We start from the raw sequence: 25,157 nt of genomic DNA on the forward strand, positions 1-25,157 counted from the left end.
GACACTTCCAGCATTCTGAGTGATTTATTAGAGAGAAAAGTTCCTGGACAGTTCCTGTCCAGGCTGACTTTGAACCATCATCCTCAGGTCTCAGCATCCTGAGTAGCTAGGATTACAGACATGAGCCACCAGCACCTGGCTCATAGGCACTTTTATAAACACTGAAATAGTTGAAGTGTTGATTCAGGTCAATCGACTTGGAATGGACATGTTTGACATATCACCTGCTCTGTGGGAGTGTTTGTTTGTGTGTATCATTTATCTCTATGGTTTAGAAAGCCTGTGCTTATACATCTTCAGACAAACTTAGCAGAGATGGTTAATCAAGCAAGAAGCCAGGGGCCATCCCCAGATACTAGTCAGCACCACTTTGAAACTCACTCACTCTCTCCAAAGTGACTTCCATCCATCACTCTTCTTTGGGGACCGGTTTCTGCAGAGATATAGTACCTGTGAGTCTTGGTCTCATCTGTTATCAAACTGCCCTGTAATGAGAAATCTAGCCAAGGACCTCTTTTTCTTTGCCCATCTTTCTGGATAGAAGTCAAGATTTCTGTCTCACAAATCCAAAGGGCATGCTATTTGGAACCACAGTCTTTGGTCCTGCGTGCAGTAAAGGGAGTTGAGAATGTACCATCCCCTGTTACTGACCTTGTTACAGCTGGATACATTTTACCAAGGTGGTCTCATCCTCTTTCTGACCATGGTTTAAATCACTGCAGGGCACTCATCTGCAGTGGAAAGATGCAGCAGACTGGTTTTGTTGCATGATAAGAATGAGAGACTTAACTGGAGGACACTGTCTGCTGAGGCATCACAGACTAGGGAAAAAGTCTACTTTTTTCCATTCAGGACATGGTTTCTGCATAGTCTATAGGAATGGCCACCTGCCGCCTTTGGGTATTATTTTCTCATTGGGGAAGTTGTGCCCAGCTGATTATTATTCAGAAACCAAAATAGATAGATTCAAAACCTGGACTTAAGTCAGAGTCATTTCCAGGCTTGACTATTTCCCACTCATGTCTTCCAACTGTCATCTGGAAGCTGCAGCTCCTTGTTCTGGGGCCTTCTCATACACTGCTCACACATGCATTTGTTTCACCCAGAGCAAAGGGTATAGGAGAATGAGAGAGAGAAGGAGAGAGCAAGAGAGAGCAAGAGAGAGAAATCCTACTGTGAGAGCAACAGCTATTTATATTGCAATCTGAGAAATGATATCTCTCATTTCTGCCATGTTCTATTCACTAGAAATAATAACTAGATATGGCCTTATCTGAAAAATGAGAGATTGCAGGGGATTGTCGAGATTAGTATGGTTTTGACCTGGAACTTCCTTTCAGAGTGTGTTCCCTTAAGGGGATCTGCTCAGCTAATGGCTTATGGATCCTGAAAGGAAGGGACAATCTACATTTCATCTATGCTCTGTCATATTCGGTGCCTGAATGAGCCTGTGCCCAAGCTACTTTGTCTCAGAGAGGGTTGGGTATGCCTGACACTGGTTGGAACCACTCCAAGGCTAAGGGCCACTGAATGGGACAGGAAACCAAAAGGAAATTCAGAAAAGAGCCTAAGAGACAAATAAGACATGAAACAGCCTCATGTGTGTGAAGAGTCTAGGGAATCTAGGGAGAACTTTATGGAAAAAAGATAATGATCCAATATTCTCTCCCTTTGGGAATTTTCCAGTCATGCCAGTGTACTCCTGTAGTACTGCCATTCAGAATGCTGAGGCAGGAAGAACATAAATTCCAGAACAGCTTGCACTATATCACCCAATTGTATCTCAGAAAGGAAGGAAGGGACAGACTAAAGGGAGGAATAAGGGCAACAAGCAAATGAAGAGAAAAGGAGGAACTAGTAAAGAAAAGGAAGGGTAAACAGAGGAAAGAAAGGAGGGAGAGAATTCAAAGAACAAAGAATAGGGACAAAGTATTTTGGGATGTATAAATAACCCTCATGTATGACCCAACAATGATAAATGTCAGCAACTACTTATGGAGACTTTTATAAAAAGAAAGAATAAAGTAGTAGGTGACAATATGTGACAAAATGAAATAGGTTTATGGAAGAACAGCTCTCTGAGATTCATCTATAAGTGAACTTCCTGGGTGTTTTAGGGTAAGAGGGATTTTTTTGGAACTAGGTCTTGCTATGTAGCCCAGGTTGGACTGTAACTCACTATAAAGGCCAAGATGGCCTCAATCTCTGAACCTCCTGCCTCTGCCTTCTGCATTCTGTGTTTGTGAATATGGCTTTATTACACCCATCTCCTTTTTAATGCTGTTGTTGTTGCCAGTCCTTGACCTGGAACATAGGGCTTGGGTGCTGTCCCTGAGCTTTTTTGCTTAAGGCTATCCCTCAACCATTTTGAGGCATATGGACACGAGGTTATCTTGTCATTGTCAAGAAGAGTCTCATGGACTTTTCTGCCCAGTCAGAATTCAAACCGAAATCCTGAGATCTCAGCCTCCTGTGTAGATAGAATTACAGATGAGAGCCACCAGTGCCTGACACATCAATAATTTTTTTCCCTTAAAAAGACCTGTCAAGTTGCTGAGTAGTGGTTCCTCATGCCTACAATCCTAGCTACTCAAGAGGCTGAGATGAGAGGATAGCAGTTCAATGCTTGCCAAGGTAGGAAAGTCCATGCGACTGTTATCTCCAATAAACTACCAGAAAACCAGAAGTGGCACTGTGGCTCAAGTGGTAGAGTGCTAGGCTTTAGCTGAAGAACTGAGGGACAGCACCCAGGTCCAGAGTTCAAGCTCCATGGCCAAAAATAAATGAATAACTAAATGAAATAAAGAATAAAAGACCTCTCAAGTAGAATAAACTTCAGGTCCATAAAATAGAAGTCTGCTTCTGAGATAGACATACTTTGTGTATGGTTTTTATTAGAACAATTATAGATATATTAAAATTCAAGACAACGGTACTAAAAGATATAAAAGCAAGATACTTTATTTCTAACCTGTGAGGGATAAATAAAGATTTAAAAAAGGGAGTAAGTGAATCAAAAACAGTAAAAAGAGGTACAAAGCAGCACAGGGACCCATACAAACTGGAATCAGAAATGAGAATGGTAGATGTGGACAAAACTATGACTTCATCTTGGATGTCTTGTCTCTCTTCTCAAGTGGAAAGAAATTTTTGAGTTGAATCTTTACAAAGTCTCCTTATCTCAGGCTCTCTTGCAATTAGATGTAGACCATGCTATGTGAAAAGGACAGTGTTATAATTTCTGTACAAGGATAGTGTCTGTAATAACCCGTGGGACCCAGGGAATCAGTGGGGCACAATAGTGTGGCCTCATGGTCCGGCCTGCTGGAGGGGGAGCAGCATCAAGAGTCAAGCCTCACAACTCCACAGACCCAGCCACTGGACAGAGCAGGGCATTGTGAGGCTGATGTCACCACCCCAAGGGGCACTGGAGGAGCGTGCCATGGCTGGGGCATGCCACTGAAAGGGGCAGAGCAGGCCACCAAAAGGGGAAGGGGCATGCTCCTGGAGACATGCACATAGGGAGCTGACTATTGGGATTGGACTTGGGCTGCTTGGGGGAAGATCATGAATATCAGTTTGATGCCATTAATGGGGCAGGGGTGCAGCCTTTCTGGGTGTATATAGGCTGCATGCTCCAAGGCTAGGGGGGAAGTTAGGGGAAAACACATTGGGAGGGAGGAGGGAGGAGTCCTGAGGACACCTGGTCTCTTGTGGAGAGGGGAGTAAGGAGGAGACCAGTGGTTCTGAAGAGATGAGAGTAAAGGAAAGACCGGAAGTCCTGAGGCAGGAATTGAGTGTGGAGGAAGGAGAGGATTGGGAGTGGAGGGGGAGAGATGACAAGAGGGGAAAGCCTGCCACAGTAGGGCAGGGCAGGCCTGTGGAGGACAGGGTAAGCTCTGAGAGGCCATTTGGGGCTTCTTGAGGGGCCATTTGGGACCTCCTTGAGAGGTCCTTTGGGGCTTCTTGAGGAGCTATTCAGGGACTTTTTTTGGGGGGGTGGGGGTTCCAGTCGTGGGGCCTAAACTCAGGGCCTGGGCACTGTCCCTCAGCTCTTCACCTCAAAGCTAGCGCTCTACCACTTGAGCCACAGCACCACTTCTGGATTTTTTTTCTTTTTGCTTTTTTCTGTTTGGTCTGGTCGTGGGGTCTGAACTCTGGGCCTGGGCGCCGTCCCTCAGCTCTTCAGCTCAAGGCTAGCACTCTACCACTTGAGCCACAGGGCCACTTCTGGCTTTTTTCTTATGTGGTACTGAGGAATTGAACCCAGGGCCTTATGCATGCAAGGCAAGAGCTCTACCACTGAGCCACCATCCCAGTCCTTCAGGGACTTCTTGAGGGGCCATTTGGAACATCCTCCTGAGGTCACTCAGGGCCTCCTTGAAGGGCCTGTTGGGGCCTCCTTTGGAGGTCATTCAGGGCCTCCTCTGGAGGCCATTTGGGACCTCCCTCTAGAGAGGCCTGTGGACAGTGGAGAGGCCTACATGTGGGGGAGGAAGGGAAGAAAGGGAAAAGCCTTCCCCTTTGGAGGTTTGGAGGTTTGGGGCTTTGGAGATCTGAGGTTTGGAGGTTTGCAGACCAACTAATTGGTGGTTTGAAGACCAACCAATAAAAGTTGGAGTGTCAGGACTGCCTATTGGAGGTTTGGAGGTTTGGTGATCGAGGCTGCTCTTGGTTCTGGGTATCTAAAAGGACAAGGAAGTCTCAAGACACCTTTCTGGTATAAATAAACTTCTTTTGTTCACTTCTCACTGTGCCTCCATGGATTGTCTCGCTCTCTGTGGTTCATCAATACCCCACTGGGTGATGTCCTCACAGGGGCCATCCTAGGATGGCCATCCTAGGATGCCCAACCCCGAGGAAACATGAGGGCCACTGGCCAATGTCCTCATGGTTTCCACATGGCTGCCATGGTAGCAGTAAGAGCATCCTGCCATGTGCCCAGTGTCATTAGCAACAGACTTCCTGGACCAAGTACCTAACTTCCAGCAGGTGTGCACTGGGCTCTGATTGGTCCACTTCCTCACTGATGTCAATGGCCTGACTTGTGATTGGTCCATTTCCCCCTGACATCACAGAGGATTGTGAAGGTATGCCCAACAGGGTACATATGAGGCAGCTGCTCTCCAGCTTTTTCAGTTACAGTGCTGGGAGCTTTTACTCCGGTGACCTGATGGACTAACTCAGAACTACTTGATTGCTTTCTTTGGGTGTGGGGAGTGGTAGTTGTGTTGTTTGGGTTTGGGGATTTCATTTATTTAGCTGGGGGTTGTGTTTACTTGTTTGTTGGTAGGTTACCTTCTGTTTCTTAAGATTTATTAGTTGTCCACTTCATTTAGATCATCTTAGGTAATTCTTAAGCTTGATTACTTGCCATCCCAGGGACAAGGTGTTAATGTACAACTTTAGTTCCTCCCCCACGGAGGGGGAGATCACTGTCATTGCACAGTACAACTTGACAAAGATTATCGGTTACTGCAGCTGTGTCTATGAGAAGCTGGCCCATCACTGCCTCACTGACACCACAGTGGCAGTCAAAGTTCTCCCAAGGAAAGATCTGAAAAGTCATGAGATAGAAAACGAGGTAGCAGGTAGGAAGTTGGTTCAGTGGTAGAGCGTTTGCCTTGCATGCCTGGGGCCCTGGGTTCGATTCCTCAGCACCACATAAGAAAAAAGCCAGAAGTGGCCCTGTGGCTCAAGTGGTAGAGTGCTAGCCTTTAGCTGAAGAGCTGAGGGACGGTGCCCAGGCCCAGAGTTCAGTCCCCACGACCAGACCAAACAGAAAAAAGAAAACGAAGTAACCATTGTGAAAAGTGTACGTCACCCACACATCATCCAATTGTTCCAGGTGATGGAGGATGAAGACTCCTTGTCACTGAGCTGGCCAGTCAGGGCCATCTCTTGGGGTGGAGTCAATAAATCCCCTTGCATACGCCTATTCCAGTATGAAGCCAAGAGGTTGTTCAAGCAGATCACGAGTGCCGTTCACTACCTTCAAGAGAACTGAATTGCACACCTAGACCTGACGGCCAACAACGTCCTGTTCGACACCAATGGCAATGTTAAGGTCAGTGATTTTGACGTTTCAGGGTGACCCCAGGACAGTTGCTAAAGGGGGTTTGTGGAGCCTTACTATTCCACCCCCCTGAAATGATCCTACAAAACATGTTCAGTGGGTACAAGGTGGACATTTGGGGACTTAGGTGTGCTTTTGTATATGATGACAACGGGAAAGTTCCCATTTGAGGAGAATAAGATGACTCAGATATGGAAACAAATCCTAGAGGCCAGGTACATCGGTCCCCTTTACCAACTGCAATGGGACGTGATCTCCTTCCTAAACTGCTGACTGTGGGCTTCAATCTGAGGCCTGCTATTGAGGAGATAATGGAGCACCCATGGCTGGCCCTAAGTGTGGGATTTGGCCTGCTTCCTGATTAGCAACTGCCCAGCAAGCTGGACCCCATTATTGTCACAGTCATTTGCAACATGGTGTACACTGTAGCTGGTATTAAAAAGAAAGAACAGAGCATTCAATGAAGCCATGGCACCTACCTGCTCATCCATGAAAACATAAAGGAGAATACCAGAAGTGTGGAATCAAAAATGATGCTTTTGGCTAGTCCACCATGCACACCTCCTGAGGACAATCCCACCAGCCCTCTTCCTCCACAAAAAAGAGCCACCTATTCTGCAGGATGTAACACCTTCAGCTTGTCCTCAAATTTTCAGTTACCTCTGAAGAGAACCCAAAGTGCCAGTCTGCCTGTCCTTCTGCTCTACACCCTGCAGAGCTCCAGTTCCAGCTTCATTTGTGGCCCAGATTCTTTTAGCTGGTCGGGTACACTAGACAGTTTCCACTCAGTGGAAAATGGTCTTCCCTCTGGGCATCCTCAGGGGGAGGCCATAGTCCTCAGGTGGAACATTAGACAGGGCTGGAGGAGGGTGGCTAACAGGATAGTCACCATTTTTCGCAGACTTTGCTGCTGTGTGAAGGCCCCAAAGTAATGTTCACAGATTGAGAACAAAGCTGTCCCAGAGAAAGCAGTGCAGAACTCTGAAACAGCACAGTTGAAAGCCACCAGACTCAGATCTTCGGGGTGAGTCTAACTAAAGCAGAGAGATGTGGAATTGAAGAGCTGCAGGTGGGAAAGGAGTCATGCAGGAAGTTCACACTGTGGAGGTCTCAGTCCAGCATGGCCAGGTTGTGTGACGGCTGCTAGGGGATTCTCCGGCAGGGATTCCTTTCGGAGAAAGGACAGCTGACATCACCAAGGCTTTCCAATGCTGAAAGATAAGTTGAAAGGTGGCCTCAATCTGCTGTACCTTCTGAGCTGGGCATTTACACATCGATCCCTTACTTAATAGTATTGTCACTTTATTGAACAACCTTTTCCCTTGGTCCTCTGAACACTAAGGTGTTTTTGTCCCAAACGCTTCAGTTCATCTCACCTTTCACGTAGGTTGCTTGTGTCCCCAATTGCTAGTTTATTTATTTAGGTTTAAAGTGAGGCCCTTGAACTTGGTGGTATAGGAATCCATGGATCTCAGGGGCAGGAAGCATCCTGGACTCTGTTTCTCCTTCTGCAGTCTCTAGGTGACTGGGTACAACTACTGAGCACACTAGTTACACTGGCTGGGTTGGAGTACAAAGGCAAATCTTCACTGTGAATGGAGAGGTACCTGTCTCCATTCACCCAATGCACTATCAATGGTTTCTGCCCTTACTTTCCTCCATTTCAATGCACTTTCCTGCGTGTGTAATTTCTCTCTAAATCTCATCATTATCCCAACATAAAACCTTCATCCAAGCATCTCTTCTTTCAGAATTGTTTATTTGCTCACAATCAGAGACCCTATTACTAAGACAGGTTGTTTTGAATGGCAACTCCTCCCATGAGTCCCCATTTTCTCTAAGGGGAACCAGAAGGCTGGGTTAGCTGAGTTTCAAATAAGAGAACAGTCTGACCAACCAGAGCCACTGTTTAGACTGGCTAAAAATATGAAGTAGAATAATATTCCTTCCTTGATCGTAGAGGTAGAGAAACCTGTGAAGGAGCAGCATTCCTGAGAAAGTATGGAGATACAGTGGTGCCACTGGATGGACCCTGCCTGGAATGACTGCATCTGGACAGTAGCAAAAATTTGGTAAGGTTGATATGACCTCTACCACTGGGCTATTTGTGTTGGTTTAGCCAGGGCCATGAGATTTCCACAGAGAGGCTTTGATGCAGGCTGATGCTGTCTGCCCTTGGGTGACAAGTGTGTTATAGGGAGGATTTGAGCACACCTGACTTTTGCTATATGTGCACTGATGTCAGGAGGCTAAGCCTGCAGAGCAGACTGATGAGATTTTCTGCAGTAGGTAGGATCAGTGGTCCAGCTCAGAGCTATTTGGGAGCAGATCTCCCCTGAAAGAACAAAAAGGGATTCTGGTGAGAGTCCCAATAAGGGCTACAAGAGGGAAAAGATGGGTACAAAGTAAATGACAGGGTGGACACTAAATGTAAAGGAGAAATGACAGGAGGCAAATTAAGAAGGGAGCTGAGGAATCCTGAATTCCACATGGGCCATTCTTCAGTGAAGAAAGTGGGTGGGAAGGAATTAACTGTTGATTTGTAAGACTTCTTGATCACTATTCTTTTTTTTTTCCTTTTGTCTGTTGTGTGTATGTGTTTGTGAGTGTGTGCTGCTACACCTCAGTGCTTTTTGCCTTCTCTGTTCTCTCTCCACTTTTCTCACCTTCTCCCTGCTGCCGCCCACCATTTCTCTTCCTTTGTTTTCATTCCTCCCATAGCTACTCCTATTCTACTTCTCCTGTTCCTCTTCTTGCTGTTCCACTACTACCCTCTACCATTCCCTTTCCCTCTCTTCCTGCTCTTGAATCTGTCTCTCTCTCCCTCCACCTCCCTCACTCTTCCTCTCTCTCCACACTTCTCCCTTTTTCCTTCTTTCCCTTTCTCCCTCTCTGTCTTTCTCTTTTTCTCTCTCTCAGTTGTCATGGATATGTCTGGTTCTCTCCTGCTTGAGTTATACTTCCAGGCATGCATTTCTCTATTTACTTGAAGATGGAGTCTTCCCAGACTTGCTGTAAATGCAATCTTCAAGGTATCATCTTGGGAGATAGGTAGGAATACAGACAAGAGCTTACAGCATCAGGGAATGCAATTGGCTTTGTTAATCTGGTGTGGCAAAGGTTGCTTTCTCTATTTTGAAAGGGCATTTGTGTATTTATGTGAGGGATAGCTGTGTAGAGTCACCTTACAATTGGTTGTGGAAGGAAGGGGGTGATGGGTTTGTGTAAATGGACAGGGAAGGACGACATATGTGCTGTACAATTGCGCTGAGAGGTGTCAGATTCTTAGTAGAGACTCTATGAGTCCCCAGAGAGGGCCCCTTTCCCAAAGCACCAGCTTGGGCATGGTGCTTCCGTTTCCCGGTAAAGACTTTAGGCCTCATGGAAGAATAGCAGAGCCCAATTTTTCTCCTTGGGGAATCAAGAATGCTATCAGAGCCAAGTTTTAAATATTTGAACATCAAGAGGCCATTTTTGGAATCACAAAGTGTATGAATTAAAAGATATTCCCTTCCGTTCAGCTAGAGGTGGTCAAGGAACAGGAGACCTGAGGAATCATGGAGATAAACTGGGATCTGTGGAAGGACATAGCCTGGATGGACTTTGGTTGTATATGGACCACACCCGTGGATGGACCCTGCCTGGGATGACTGCCTTCCCACAAGAACAAAAATTCGGTAAGATTAGATATGAGCCTTCACACTAGAATATTTGTATTGGTTCACCCAGGGCATTAGAATTGCACACAGAGGCAGTGTTGAGGATTCATGCTGCCTTTGGGTGACAAGTGTATGATGGGGAGGAGTTGGGCAAATCTGGCCGTTTCTCTGTATACACTGGGTCAGGCGGCTGAACCTGCAGAGTAGACTGATGAGAATAGCAGCAAGAGGAGGGCTGGGGCTCCTGGTGGGTCAGTGGTACTGCTCAGGGGTATTTGAGGAGCAATGCTATTCTCAAACAATGAGATGGATTTGTGGCGAGAGAAGCAATAAGGGTCCAAATAGGCAAAGGATGCATAACTGGTTTAAGACAGGGTTGATACTGATGCTGAAAGAGAGCTGAGGAGGAATGTAAGGAATGCTGAACTCCTCATGGAACAATGTACAGTGGAGAGGGTGGGTGGGGAGGGAAGTACTATTAATTTCCATGATTTCTCAATGCTTTTTAATTGTCTTTTTGTTGGTTGTGTGCATGCATTTGGGAATGTGCTGGCTTGAACTCTGTTCTTTTCTCTTTCTCAGTCTCCTTTTCCCTCTGTGGCCTTTCCTTGGGCCCTCCTCCCCTCTACTGTCTCTAATCTCTCCTTTCTTACACCCTCATTCTTCTTCTCCTCTTCTCCTCCCTCTAATCATTCTCTTCTCCCTATCTCATTCCTTCTCATTCAATCCTTTCTCTTGAATTTGTCTCTTTGTCTCTCTGTGTTTAGGTATGTATGCATGTCCCTCTCTTTTTCTCTCTGTCTGTTTTCCTTCTCCCCCTCAGGCCCCCTCTTTCCCTTTTTCTCTCTTGAGTGTGGGCGTGTTTCTGGCTGATGTTTTACCAGTGGAGTCACTCTTCTAGGCCTGATTTTCTACTGAGTTGGACATGGAGTCTGCTCAGACTGGCTTTATCTACAGTCTTCTCAGTGTCAGTGTGTACAGTAGTTAGGATTATACAGGTGAGCCTCCAGCACCTAGACTTTGTGAATCTGGTAAAGCACAGATTGGTTTCTCTGTTATTACAAAAGGAATTTGTGTACTTGTATGAGGGACAACTTAGAAAATTTTGGGAAAGGAAAGGGTGTTGGGTTGGGCTGCATGTGGAGAATGGAGAGGTAGAGAATTACGTTTCCACAGTACAAGGGTTTCAGCACTGAGAGATGTCAGATTCTTAGGAGAGACACTTTGAGTCACCAAAGATGCTTCCAGTTGACACCCCCTTCCCCAGAGCACCAGGCTTTGGGCATGGTGCTTCCTTTTCCCTGGCAGTTCCCAGGGGAAGCCTCTAGGTCTCATGGAAGAAGAGTAGGGCCTGATTATTGTCCTAGGGCACATGGTGTGTAGGAAGCTGAATTTCAAATATTGCCACACTATAAACCTCCAGAGCCCATTTTTTGAACCAAAAAATGTAGGAATTACAATATTTTCCTTCCTATCAACTAGAGGTGGAGAAACTTTTGAATGAGTAAGAGACCTAAGAAAGCATGAAAATATAGGAACATGTGGATGGAGATGAGTACAAGCGGACATGAGCAGAAATTTAGTAAGATTGGATATGAACCTCCACCACTGTGATATTCATTCAGCAGGGCATTAGATTAGTGTACTTCACTGAGGAAGTTCACTCAAGCATGGAGAATGAGAATACTCAAACTTACAAAAGTAGTACATAGTATATATGAAAAGGAAGATTAAGGCAGAAAGAATCAGGATGAGTGTTGGAAATAATCTGTGTTTTTGTGTGTTTGCAGATGTGTGTTGTGTGTACATGTGCACAAAGTTGTATTTTTGAGTATCAGAGTAGACCTCTTTGGCAAGGGGGTTTTGGGGAAGGATAGGGGACTGAGCAGCTGGGTGTGGGGAAAAGCATTCTAGGCAGTTGGAATAGCAGTGGCCCCCAGCTGGCACAGTGCAAATGCCAGTGTGGTTGCAGCAAGGAAGCCTGGCCTCAGTGGGGAGAGACAGGATCAGAGAAGGCACAGGAGCCTCTTGGCAACACAGGCTCTGCACTACACCAAAGGAAGCTGTGAGCAGAGTGGTGACCCACCATGCTTCAACATTGTCCTGTGGTTCTCCTGTCTACTCTAAAGCCACATTTCTTAGTCTTCAAATATGAAAGGGTGTGTGTGATATTGGTGTTTCTCATGAAATTGAGTGTCCTCCAGTTCCATCCATAGTGTCTGAGTATTGGTTTCTTTTTTTTTTTTTTTGGTTCCTTTCTGGTGCTTGAATTAGGGCCAGTAAAAGGTCCCTGAGCATTTAGCTCAAGGCTGGAGCTTTACCAATTTGAGGCACAGCTCCATTTCTGGTTTTCTGAGGGATATTTGAAGTAAGAGTCTCATGGACTTTCCTGCCTGGGCTGGCTTTGAATGATGATTCTTAGATTTCAGCTTTCTGAGTAGCTAGGATTACAGGCGTGAGCCACCGATGCCTGGCTCATGATATAGTTTTGATAGTGAAAAGATCCTATCCAGAAGTCAAGATTGCTTGCTCTGGTTCTGGCTCTGCAGTCTTCTTCAATCTTGAAAATTTTTCAAGAATTTTATTGACTGTTTTCAAGATTATATGCCACTTCCACTTAGTCTTGTCTGAAGTTTTATCATGATTTGACTTGGGTCTTGCAGGACTATCGTGAAGTGACACTGTGTGCCTCCCACTGCATCCCACCAGGTGGCTGGGGACATCAGTTTGTCTTGGGAGTGTAGTAGGTAATTTTGATCACTTGAAGATGGCCAAATTTGCCCGTTTTTCTACTGAAAAAATTCTCCTCTCCCTTTGTAACTGAGTGATGTGTGGGAAAACACATAAGGCTGTGGAAATATCCCATTCCTCACATCATTGACAGTTTGCTTATGTATTTACATATTTATTCATGTTTGAACTTGCTAAGGGATTCCTATTGAATGCATTGGGTTGTAATTCCACTCCTGTCATGGTTTTGATGGTTCCAGACTTGGCCAGTGCGAGCCCCTTCTAACAGACTTTTATTAGTGCTTTTATTTTATTTTAATTTTATTTTTTTTTGCCAATCCTGGGGCTTGAACTCAGGGCCTGGGCACTGTCCCTGAGCTTATTTGCTTAAGGCTAGCACTTTACCTCTTGAGCCACAGTGCCACTTCCAGCTTTTTCTCTTTATGTGGCACTGCAGAACCCAGGGCTTCATGGATGCTAGGCAAGCACTCTACCCCTAAGCCCTCATTAGTGCTTTTGTTCTTCACTCATACACAAGATCAATGTTTATTTAGTACCTTCCATGCTCTAGTCTTTGAATCAACTATTATCCAGGAGCTGTGGCTGGATGGCATTTAGAAACCAACATCTGAGTATTAGGTATGTTCTTTGCTTTTGAGATGTTATTGTTCCTAGACCCTTTTGGAGAAGAGAACTGGAAAATACATAAAACGAATATACAAAATACATGTATTCATGTATATTGGTGTGCATTGATATATACAAGCCCATACATGTATATTTACACATATACACATTTAAATTTATATTAATTTCTTTTAGTAGTAAAGAAATGTAAACTCAGAACCTCTTGCTTGCTTTGCTTGGGTCCTAGTAATTGAGCCCCCCTTTAAGCCCTGCTTTTTGCTGGTTAGTTTGGAGGTGAAATCTAATAAACTTTCCTGCCTGGACTAGTCTCAAACTTCAGTGTTCAAGCTCTTAGCCTCCTGAGTGTCTCAACTTCTGATTTGTACACCAATCTATGTATATATATCCATCTATATATACTCAAAATCATGAGTTCACACTGACACCTCCAACTGCAATCTCACCCCAAATATTCTTCCAGTTTTTTTTTCCTTTTCCATATTTGTAACTACCAAGAAACCTATTACCCTTGATAGGATGACTTACTGAGTAATTCATTCTGTTTGTAAACAATCTCCTGTGATTGCCTGTGATGTAAATGTATTTGGCCTTTTTCTATGGTTCCTGACATAGAAATCCCAAAACACTCATGCTTTCCTGAGTAACAGGGGTGGTAGTAGGATCTTTTGCTCTACTATTTGGTCATTGACCCTGGTTCCTCAATCAGAGCTCCTAAGACCTTAGTAATTTCCTGAGTTATAGTAGCATCTGACCCAGAGCTATGAAATCCTTTGGAATTTCCTGTCACAAGAGCATGTTCTAAGAGGTGCAACCCTTGATGTACACCTGGATAGCCTCAGGATGGAAGATGATCTTTTTATGATGGACTGGTAGTGCAAACCTGTAATCCCAGTATTTAGAAGGCAAATGCAGAAGGCTCTTGAGTTCAAGGCAAGCCTGGGCTACAGTCAAACCATCTTTTAAAAAACAAGCTTTTATAGGTACATTATTTGGGGATTAGCTCTTAATTTTGTTTTTTGGTTTCATGAAATTTTGTCATGTCTGTAAAATTTATACTTGCCAAGAGATTCAAACTGCCTGATCAACCCATTCTCTCTATTGCTCTGTATCTGTCTGTCTCTGTCTCTGTCTCTCTGTCTCTGTGTCTGTCTGTCTGTCTGTCTCTCCCCTTCTCTCCCTGTCTCTGGTCGATGTCCTCATGGTTACCACATGGTTGCCAAGGTAGCAGTAGCAGCATCCTCCCATGTGCCCAGTGGCCTTGGCAATGGTCCCCTAGGCTACATGGAAGAGTAGTAGTCCCCCAAGCTCTCACACAGACTTGATTTTTGTGACTATTTACCAGTCCTTTACACACTAGTTCACTCATTTCAGGAGGCATGACTAGTGCTATGAGCCCAGCATGCCTGGCATAGTCCCCGTGTAGCACACTCAGGCCAAGTGCCTGGTGCTACAGGATTCTGCAGCCGAGCTTCTGGTCAAAGTACATTTGACACTGAGCTGGCCTTCCCAGGCTGAAAGGAAAATGGAAAAGTAGCCTGAAGGTGTCTTTACCTTCAGAGGTGGTAGGGGTTGCAGCTTGATCACATGGTGACTTCACCTGACAACCATTCACCTTTGTCCTTGAGGTGGTTTTGTTCCAAATGCTACAGCAGGTAATCACCTTACCTTTCATGTAGGTTTCCTGTATGTTTATATACTTATTTGTTGTATTTACATTTGAGCTGAAGCCCATAGATCTGAGGGTCAGGAGGCATCCTGGACTCTGCTCCTCCTACTGTGGCCTCTAGATGACTGGGTCCAACTCCTGAGCACACCAGTTACACTGGCTGGGTTGGAGCATAAGGGCAAGTCTTCATTGAGAAAGAAATGAGACCTGTCTCCATGTACCATGACAGTGGTTTCTGCCCCACTTTTCTCCATTTCAATGCAGTTTCTTCTGTGTGTGTTTTCTCTATAATCCTTTACTCATCACTATCCCAACATAAAGCCATCATCCAGGAGAACCCGATTTCTCATTTATTTGCTCACATTGGTAAAAGATAAAACACATATTTGAAAGACCCTAATGCATACACCCTGAAGTCGTAATTGCAACTTCCTCTGTTAGCCCAATTTTTCTCCTCAGGTAAACAGAGTGTTGTGAGTGCTGAGTTTCACATATGAGACCACTGTGAACATGTAGAGCCTATTTTTGGAATCACAAAGTATATTAATTAAAATATGTTCTCTTCCTTTCAGTGAGAGCTGGAGAAACCTCTGAAGGAGCAGGAGACCTGAGAGAACATGGAGGTATAGTGGTGCCTGTGGATGGACCAGGCCTCTGTGGACTTGATCTGAGGATGGACCCTGCCTGGGATGACTACTTCTGGACATAAGTGGAGATTCAGTAAGATTGGATGTGACTCTCCACCACTGTCTTATTTGCGTTGGTTCATCCAGGGCTATTAGATTTCCACACAGAGGAAATGCTGAAGGCTGATGCTGTCTTGGGTGACAAGTGTGTGATGGGGAGGAGTTGGGCACAGCTGGACTTTGCTCTGTATACATTGGGGTTAGGAGGCTGAGCCTGCAGAGCTAACTGATGAGATTTGTAGCAAGAGGAGGACTGGGTCTCCTGGTGGACAAGTGCAGTTCAGGGTTATTTGGGGAGCAGATCTCCCCTCAAAGAATGAGGTGGGATTATGGTGAAAGAAGCAGTGAGGGCTAAAGAGGGTAAAGGATAGGCACCTGGTGAATGACAGGGTTGACACTAATGCTGAAGGAGAACTGAGAGGTGGAAGGTCATGAAGGGAGCTGAGGAATCCTGAATTCCTCGTGGTCCAGTGTTCAGTGAAGAGGGTACGTGGGGAGGGAAGTACTGTTAAATTCCATGATGTTTCCATGCCTTTTATTTTTTTCCTTTTGTTTCTTTGTTGTGTGTATATGTTTGTGAGTGTTTGCTCGTACCAAGTCTTTATCTCTGTGCTTTTTTTCTTAATTCTCTCTCTGCTTCCTTTTCCATCACTTTCCTCTTTCACCTTTCCCTGTCTTTCCCCCTCTCTACTATCTCTTCCCTCCTCTTCTTCTACCTCATACCGTCTCTTAGTCTACTTTTCCTTCCCCTCATCTTCTTCCTCTCATCTCCCTTTTCTCTTACCTCTCTCTCTCTCTTCCTGTTCTTGAATCTGTCTCTAACTCTGTCCATTTCTCTGTCTTTCATCTCTCTGTCTCAGTCTTTCTTTTTCTTTCTCTCCTTTCAATTTGCATGTTCATGCCTGGTGCTCTACCACTTGAGTCACACCTCCAGGTCTGCATTTTTCTAGTTAATTGATGATGGAGTCTTCCTAGACTGGCTGTCGCTGCAATCCAGGTAGCTTCTAGGATAGTTAGGATTACAGAGCCTCCAGCATCAGGCAGTGCACTTGACTTTGCTAATCTCTTGTGGCACAGGTTTGTTTCTCTGTTGTTATGAAAGGTATTTGTGTACTTATCTGAAGGACAGCTGTGTCAGTGACACATTAAAATGGGTGTGGAAGGAAGGTGGTGTTAGTCTGCTGTGCAGAATGGACATGGAGAGAAGGACATGTATAGTGCAAGTGTATCAAGACCCTTAGAATATCAGAACATGTGCACACTCAAGGACATGTGCACTCCCATTTCCTAGTGAAAGAGCAAGCAGCTCCCTTTGCATGATTGATTAACAGCTTCCTTCTCTCTTTACCAAGATGTCTCAGAAGCACACAAGCAGATGGCTGCTCAGGAATTCCTCTGGGAATCAGCCTCCTTCAAACCCAACCTGATGTGCACGTCGAGACGGAATTAGGAAGGAAAATGTGCTCTTTTCTTCCTTCAAGTTCAGCTCTCAATGCAGAGCTAGATGTGTCAAATGATCTCCTCAGAGTGAGGCAGAGACTGCCAGGAGACAAGGCCTTGCTGCCCCAAAAGCTGCAGTTGAGGCTCAGAGTGAGGGAGTGGGCTTCAATTCACATCTGTGGGTTTGGCTTAAGAGGCTAGTGTCTTGTAGTCCTAGTGCAGTAGAGAGTGTGCCTCTTCGCTGCTGTGATTTCAGTGTTGAGTTGCATTGTGGAGATGGGGGAGAGGGGCAGTATCCCAAGCAGGAGGCAAGTCATTTTATGATTCCATGCCAGTCTTGTCTTAAGGGGCAAGATGAGCTCACTGTCCTAAACTCAGGTCTATGTTTGACTTTTCAATGGATAGTCTGATGCACACGCATGCTAGAACACTCCTAAACCTTTGTGGAAGAGTTGGAGTGCATTTGGCTCAGTAGGTGAAGGAGATAGGACCAAAAGTTGCCCCAGAGAATGAGGCTCCCACAGCTTAGCTAGAATATCACACAGATCATTACATAGGCTTCTAACCAGCAGGATGGGACCAGGGCTGGAGGAAAGACTTGGAAGAACTGAAGAGGGAGGAGCCAGTGTGGGATGGAAAAGCTTCCCAGAGGAGGAGCAGGTGAGCTGGTGTGTGCACACCATCTCCATGTGTGAGATTGAGGTGCACAAGGCTTCAGGCAAAGGGCATGGAAACACAGGTGAGGAGACCACAAGGCAAGGGTGAGAAGGGCTGTGGAAGGGAGTCATAAGAAAGCAGTGGGAAAGAGCTTTGACCATGTGCAACAGGACACTTGTCAAATAAGTGTGTGAGGGAATGGGTAGGCCTTCAGTCAATGGACATTTGCTGAGTGACCACAGGGTGAGAGACATCATGCTGAAGACTGACACAATGCTGAGAACAGCACAAAAATATCTCTCCTTGTGAGTTTACACTCAAGCATGGAGAAAGACTTTACCCAGATTTACATAAGTAATAAAGAGAATACATCAGAAGGAAGATGTAAGGCAGAAAGGATGAGTGGTGGGAATATTCTGTGTGTGTCTGCACCCATGTGTGTGTGTGCATGCATGTGCACAAGGTTGTATTTTTGAGCAGGGTATCATAGAGTAGATCTCTTTGGTGGGTGGGAGTGGGGGAGGATGGGGGATGAGCAGCTGGGTGTCTGGGGAAGAGCATTCCAGGCAGTAGAATAACAGTGGCCCCCAGCCTGGCACAGGTTATCCTGGGCTGCTGCAGAACAGGACAAATGCCAGTATGGCTGCAGCGAGGAAGCCTGCGCTCAGTGGTAAGAGACAGGATCAGAGAAGGCACGGGAGCCTCAGGCTCTGCCCTTCACTGAAGGAGGACTATGAGCAATGCTTCAGCAGTGTCCTATGGTTTTTCTGTCTGCTCTAAAGCCACATTTCTTAATCTTCAAATATAAAAGGGTGTGTCTGATATTGGTGTTTCTGTACCTGCATTATTTTTTTTTCTTCTTTTATTGTCAGTTGTGGGGCTTGAACTCTGAGCCTGGTCACTGTCCTTGCACTCTTCAGCTCATGGCAAGCACTCTACTGCTTGAACTACAATGCCACTTCTTGTTTTATAGTAGTTTATTGGAGATAAGAGTCTCAAGGGCTTTCCTGCCTGGCTGGCTTTGAACCGTGATCCTCAGATCTCAGCCTCCTGAGTAGCTAGGATTATAGGTGTGAGCTACCAGCACCCGGCTCTGCATTATTTCTTGAAGCTTAGTGTTCTACTGTGCAATTTATATTGTTGAAATTGTTTTCTTTTTATTTGTTTGAACATGGGTCTAGGGCACTGTCTCACTAGCACTCTACCATTTTGAACCATAGATCTGCTTCTGGTTTTCTGGAGGTTAATTGGAGAAAAGAATCTCATGGACATTTCTTCCCAGGCTGACTTTGAACTTTGATCTTCAGATCTCAGCTTCCTGAATTGATAGGATTACAGGCGTGAACCTGATTTTATTTTATTTATTTATTTTTTTTTTACTTAAGGCTGAATAACATTCCACTGAATGTATATGCTCTCTTTTTATTGGTCCAATGATGTACACTTGATTGATTCCCTATCTTTATTGTGAGTGGTGCTACCGTAAATGGAAGTACATGCAGACAAAAAGAAACAAATAACAACAACAACAACAAAAAACAAGTATTCCTTCACTGGAGTCTGATGGCTCATGGAATCTTGCCTTGGTAGGAACTTGCATGAGAGTCTTTTCTCTAGTTAATGACCAAATACCTGGGAGTTGAGCTGTGGCTTAAAGTAGTTGAGCATTAACCTTGAGCTAAAGAGCTCAGGGACAGCATCATGGCCTCAAGTTCAAGCCCCACACCACCACCACCAAAATCACTAAAAATATATTTGTGAAACCGTCTGGGAAGGTGGCTCAGTGGTAGAGTGCTTGCTTGCATGCATGAAGCCCTAGGTTCAGTTCCTCAGCACCACATAAGCAGGGGGAAAAAAAGAAAAAAAAGCCAGAAGTGGCACTGTGGCTCAAGTTGTAGAGCACTAGCCTTGAGCTGAAGAGCTGAGGGACAGCACTGAGGCCCAGAGTTCAGGCCCATGACTAGACCCAACACACCCCCCTCCAAAAAAAATATTTGTGAAAATCAAACCTCACACAACTTACCCATTTTGTTGTTTGGTTTGGAAATAATATAAATGATTTCAGATTGACTACATTTAAATTCCAAAGCAAGTGACCAACCCTTCAACAGAAAGGCAGGGGTGGGGGCTGAGGGGTGGTCTTTACCCACCCTGACTCCAAAGACCCTAAAATGAGCCAAGACATGACTAGAAAGATCTACAGCCAAAGAAACATACATGTGAGGGCTGGGAAGGTGGCTCAGTGGTAAAGCGCTTGCCTTGCATGCCTGAGGCCCTGGGTTCGATTCCTCAGCACCACATAAGCAAAAAAAAAAAAAAGAAAGAAAGAAAGAAAGAAAAGAAAAAAATGTACATGTGTTGTCGGGAGAGAGGCCTCAGGACCTAGAAGAAAGTTCTAGCTGGGCTCCTGAGACTCTAGTCTCCATTTTCTATTTGAAGCCTCTGGTACCTTCTATGTACAGATGATTTTGCCAATCTGAAAGTCATTCTAAACTGACTTCCCACTACAGGGTGTTATATCAGTGTCAGCCCTATTGAACTGAACCCAATTCTCAGCATCACTGTTTAAAGAAAGAACAAGAACACAACTTGTTTTCCATACAATACTTAGAAAGCAATCTTGTTCCCCAGTTATAAGCACCATAAAGACATCTCCAAGGAATAAGAGCACACAAAGTCTGTCAGATGACATTGTACAGACTGAACTCAGCCCTGGCTTGAGCGAGCATGCACTGCCCTCTGCTGGTCAGAGATAGGCAACAACTGACTCTTGGGAGACCTGAGACAGGGACTTTTGGTGAGCCCAGGGCTTTTGGTGTGAGTGATGGTGCTGCTTTATAAAGCTCTTTTCTCCCTGTTCACCCAGCAATTGCAGGGACTAGGTTTGCTCTGTTTGAGAAAGCAAAAATTTCAAAACTTACTTTCTTCCCTTTGAGACATCGGCAATCTCTCCTGTTCCCATCTCTTTTATTTACTTATCCTAAGCACATACATTTATTCAGCAAATATTTTCTGATTGCTACTAGTAATGTGCAAACTCTTTCTGGTTACTAGGAATGTCTGTAGGAAAGATAAACATAATCTTTGTTTTGGTGTTTATTTTAGGGGCCCAGCGAACATGAGTGTTAGTAATTATGGGCAAAGTTTACCAGTGGCAAGCAAGGGTGCCAGGTTCACATTTTCTCCTCCCTGTAGAGCTGAAACATGAAAGAAGTGATATTTTTCCCACAAGGCCATTCTGGCATTTTGGGGGCTTTTTTGTTTGTTTTGTCGATCGTGGGCATTGTCCCTGAGCCTTTTTTTTTTCAGGGTATCCCTCTACTACTTTGAGCTACATCCCTGCTTCCACTTTCCTGGTGCTTCTTTACAAATAAGGAGTCTCAGGACTTCCTGCCCAGGCAAGCTTTGAACCATGATCCTCAGAGATCAGCCCCCTGAGTAGCTAGGATTATAGAGATGAACTGCAACTCCAGGCTTCCCTTGTTATTTAAAATAGAATCCCCTAAATTGCAGAAGACTTTCAACTGAAGTTGATTCAAAGTCCACTAGATGGCAGGATTGCCTACTTTAATACCAAAGGCAAGCAGAGTCACAGATTCTCCTTTACAACTCAATACAGAGCCTCAGCTCTTCTGACAACTCTGGGATGTCCATTTGACTTTTTTTAAAAAAATCAATGATCAATCATTAAGAGTCAAGATACAGTGCTATCAAATTACATCTAAACTTACAAAGAAAAATTGCTGTGGAGGCAAAAAGTAGTAAGTAGGGAAATACAAGGTTAGTATTTCTATTTCTTTTTTTTATTGTGAAAATACCGTACAGAGGGGTTACAATTACATGAGCAAGGTAAAGGTTAGTATTTATAACCTTGTCTCTAATCCTCTATCTTCCATTCTTCATGGTCTTCTGGTGAACTCTGACGTGAATCACAAGTTTCTTCTCCTCACAATCCTTTATTTAGCTGGAGGACAGATTGCTAAGAGTGACAAGGGGCAGGTATAGAGGATTCCTTTGAGTTGGAAACAAAACATAGTCTAAAGCTCTGGCTTGAAAAAGAACTGGGAGCCAATGGCTCATTCTGTAATCCTAGCTACTCACGAGGCTGAGATCTGAGAATCACTATTTGAAGCCAGCTCAGGCAGCAAAAATCCATGAGACTCTATTTCCAGCAAACCACCAGAGAAGTGGACCTATGGCTCAAAGAGGTAGAGAGCTGGCCTTGAGCAAAAGAGCTCTGGGACAGACTCCAGGTTCTGAGTTCAAGTTCATGACTAATAACAAACAAAAAGAAGGGGAGTGTGTTTTATCACCATGGTTGTATTGGTCAGCTTTGCTTTACTACAGTAACATACTTGAAGCAATTAGCTTATAACTGAAAAGTTCCCTTAGCTACCCACAGTTTGTGGGTTCTAGTCCAAGGTCAAGTAGTCTCTTGCTTTGAGCCTCTGGCAAAGATTGCATATCCTGATAGGAACATGTGTCAGAGAAGATGCTCAGATGACAGGCAGAATAGGGGAGCAGGAAGCTCTTGACCTGAAGACCTCCCCAGAAAGACTCAACTCTTAAAGGGCCCCTAATATCTCCAGTACTGGTGTTTTAGAGATGAAATCCTTAGCACATTCAATACCCAAACTATAGCAGTGACTTTTTCAGGGTGAGACCTTGAGAATTTTAACATCTTTGAGACACAACATCTCCAAGGCAAAGTTATAAAACTAGGAGACTGTAATATCCAGTGATTATGAGAACTAAATAATATCATAATATCATAAGGAAATCCTGCTAAAATAGAATTGGAGGCAGGCACTGGTGGATCACACCTGTAATTTTATACTTACTCAGGAGGCTGAAATCTAAGGATCCAGGTTCAAAGCCAGGCTGGGCACGAAAGTCTGAGAAACTTTTATCTCCATTGCACCACTAGAAAACCAGAAGTGGTGCTGTAGCTCAAGTGGTAGAGCACTAGCCTTGAGCTAAAGAGCTGAGGGACAGTGCTCAGGCCCAGAGTTCAAGCCCCATGACCAACAACAACAACAAAAATAGAATGGATCCGGGAGCCTTATCGCATCTCCATCCTGCCTGTACCTGTCCCTTATGTATAGGGTCTTAGCTTCTCCCTCTGAGGCATGGCCTGGTCCAGTTGGTGGGTATAGGGTTAGATAGGGTGTAGGGAGTGCTGTAGGGAGTCTCCTTGGTTTCTCTGTCTCTACTGAGTCATTACTGCATTGTGAGATTTGCATGCATCATCTTGCTGGGTCCTTCTCCTCAGGCATCTTGTTGAATCATCTCTCTCCCATATTGGAGCTGGTCCTTGCTGTTATCCTTTACCTAGCCAGGGAGGCCTAACTCCTTCATGAAGGAATATGGAGGGAAGCTCAGACACAAAGCTACCTAAGAGAAAAATCTCCTCTTAAGTAGCTACCATATTAGGAAACAAAGGGACAGAGAGAGAGGCAGATTTGCCACAACTCCCCAATGTCTCTTCAAACTAACAGCAGTAAACATTGGTGGAAAAATGAGTCTTCATCCCATCTTTCTACCTCTAAAATATGCATATTTCTTCATCAGTCTTTCTCTTACTCTCTCTTATTCTTATCTTCACTCCAACCTCCATTCTTCCATGGCCTTTTAGCCCCAATTGCCTCTACCATGCCTCTAATTTTCTTCTTTTCTTCCATCCATCCCTCAAGCTTGCTCGTGATTCCCAAAGGTAGGGCTTGGAGATATTCAAGACCTTGAGAAATAGAGAGGTTGATGACTCCTATGTTGAATGAGAAAGAGGGGGAGTAAATAAACCTAAATGCAGCCTTCAGCATTCAGAAACATGGCTCGTGTTTTCATTGGCCCCAGAATTGTTTTGGAAAGCAGGAGAATGTTCTCTCAACACTTTTAATTTATTTATTGTTGCAAAGGAGAAGTGTAGCCTTGGAGATTTGAAACAAGTGAATTTCCAAGGCATATTCCTAGGTATCAATATCACTTCCATCCCATTTGCACAGTTGCCTAGTAACGTGTGAGTGAGCCCCATCCATCTCTGACCCACTTGCATGGTCTTGCAGCCTCTCTCCTGTGGGAGTAAGACTTGTGTTAGTACAGTGCCAATCCCGTTATTAACTGTCTTCTTTGCAAGTGAAAACAATGTTTTAAAAAATGCTCACAGGTTTTAAAAAAATGCTCACAGGGCATAAGAGAGCAAGGCATGATTGGCTCTGAGAGATAAAGTGGGATGAAGCTGTATTACAAAACTGTTATTTAAACAGAGTTGGCAACTTCATCCATAGTAACTCTTTCTTCAGGATGGACAGAAACACAAACTCCCAAAAACCAGTCTGGCCAAGAAAGCTACATGGACGTCCAATGATTCTAAACTTTTATTCTGTTTACAAGAGAGCTGAAGTCCTGGCAGGAAAGGGGACAGGTCCTATAGGGACAAAATCCAAGTGGTGGTGTCAATGCAGTGATAATGGTCCCTTGTCATTCTGGTGTCAACTCTCAGTCTGTCCAAATCCAGGTGTTGTGAACTCCCTGGGGAGTAGTCTATGAAGAGATAAAAGGGGAAATGCAGTTCTTTGATCAGTTTCTCAGGAAGTGCTGAGAATCATGTCAGGCAAAGTGACATTCTTTTTCTATTGCTGGAGTTTTCTTTTTTTTGGGGGGGGGGGAGGGTCCGGTCTTGGGGCCTGAACTCTGGGCCTGAGTGCTGTCCCTCAGCTCTTCAGCTCAAGGCTAGCTCTCTACCACTTGAGCCACAGCGCCACTTCCGGCTTTTTTCTTTTTGATTATGTGATGCTGAGGAATCGAACCCAGGGCCTCGAGCATGCAAGGCAAGAGCTCTACCACTGAGCCACCTTCCCAGCCCCTCTATTGCTGGAGTTTTCTGAATTGTCAATATGACACCATGCCTAGTACATCTCCAAGTGTGTATCTATAGGGAAGAGCATCATTTTCTGTTTTACTTTGCAATACAACACTTCCTCTTGCCATTCTTAAATAGCATCTTTTTGTACAGATCATCCATGAAAGCTCTACTTTGGGACTTAGCTATATAATAGATATGTCTTACATTTATGGAGCTGACCAAGTCCATCTGCAGTTCCCCTTTGTCTTATTAGAAAGAATTTCCATGGATCCAGTGAAACCTTGTATGATGTGTTCCTCAGGCAGTGGTAGGAAAGGACCTACAATTATGTGGCATCTCCATCCCTTCCATAAACTCCTTTCTCCAATCTTCCATCTTGTCTTGATACCAGTAGGAATGGTAGGCATCTCTGAGGGAGGTATATTAGGCCAACATACAAGTCAGTAGCACTATATTTTCACAGAATACATTTCCCTGATGTGGTACAAACTCTGTGTGTATCTGTGAGGGAAGGAGTCGTTGAAGGGGAGGCTTGACCTGGGAGAACACCAATGAGGTTTTACTGGGATAATTCAGAAAGGATGTGATGCACTGCTGACACAGTAGCTACAGAAGAGAAGATGGACAGTGCTCCCTTTGTGTGTGTTCAAGGAAGAGATAGCAAGACAATGGTGAGGGACCTGAAGTGTGGTAACAAGGGTTAAAAATTTGATCTTGGGCTGGGAAGGTAGTT

The 25,157-nt window shown here is 44.7% G+C and overlaps 2 long non-coding RNA genes across 2 annotated transcripts; one reads left to right on the forward strand and one right to left on the reverse strand.

Moving 5' to 3' along the window:
* The first annotated feature begins 5,906 nt into the window (after window positions 1-5,906).
* On the forward strand, window positions 5,907-15,488 carry LOC138825009 (uncharacterized). Its single transcript, XR_011371275.1, has 4 exons — window positions 5,907-6,067; window positions 8,037-9,108; window positions 9,598-9,753; window positions 15,352-15,488. It is a non-coding gene; the product is annotated as an uncharacterized lncRNA (long non-coding RNA).
* An 8,430-nt stretch (window positions 15,489-23,918) lies between these two features.
* On the reverse strand, window positions 23,919-24,830 carry LOC138825010 (uncharacterized). The gene is made up of 2 exons (XR_011371276.1): window positions 24,629-24,830; window positions 23,919-24,102 (listed from the first exon to the last, which is right to left on the reverse strand). It is a non-coding gene; the product is annotated as an uncharacterized lncRNA (long non-coding RNA).
* Between the last annotated feature and the right edge of the window lie 327 nt (window positions 24,831-25,157).

Source organism: Dipodomys merriami, unplaced genomic scaffold (assembly GCF_024711535.1).
Source record: "Dipodomys merriami isolate MVZ:Mamm:240054 unplaced genomic scaffold, mDipMer1.0.p SCAF_1311, whole genome shotgun sequence".
Taxonomy (NCBI): Eukaryota; Metazoa; Chordata; class Mammalia; order Rodentia; family Heteromyidae; genus Dipodomys; species Dipodomys merriami.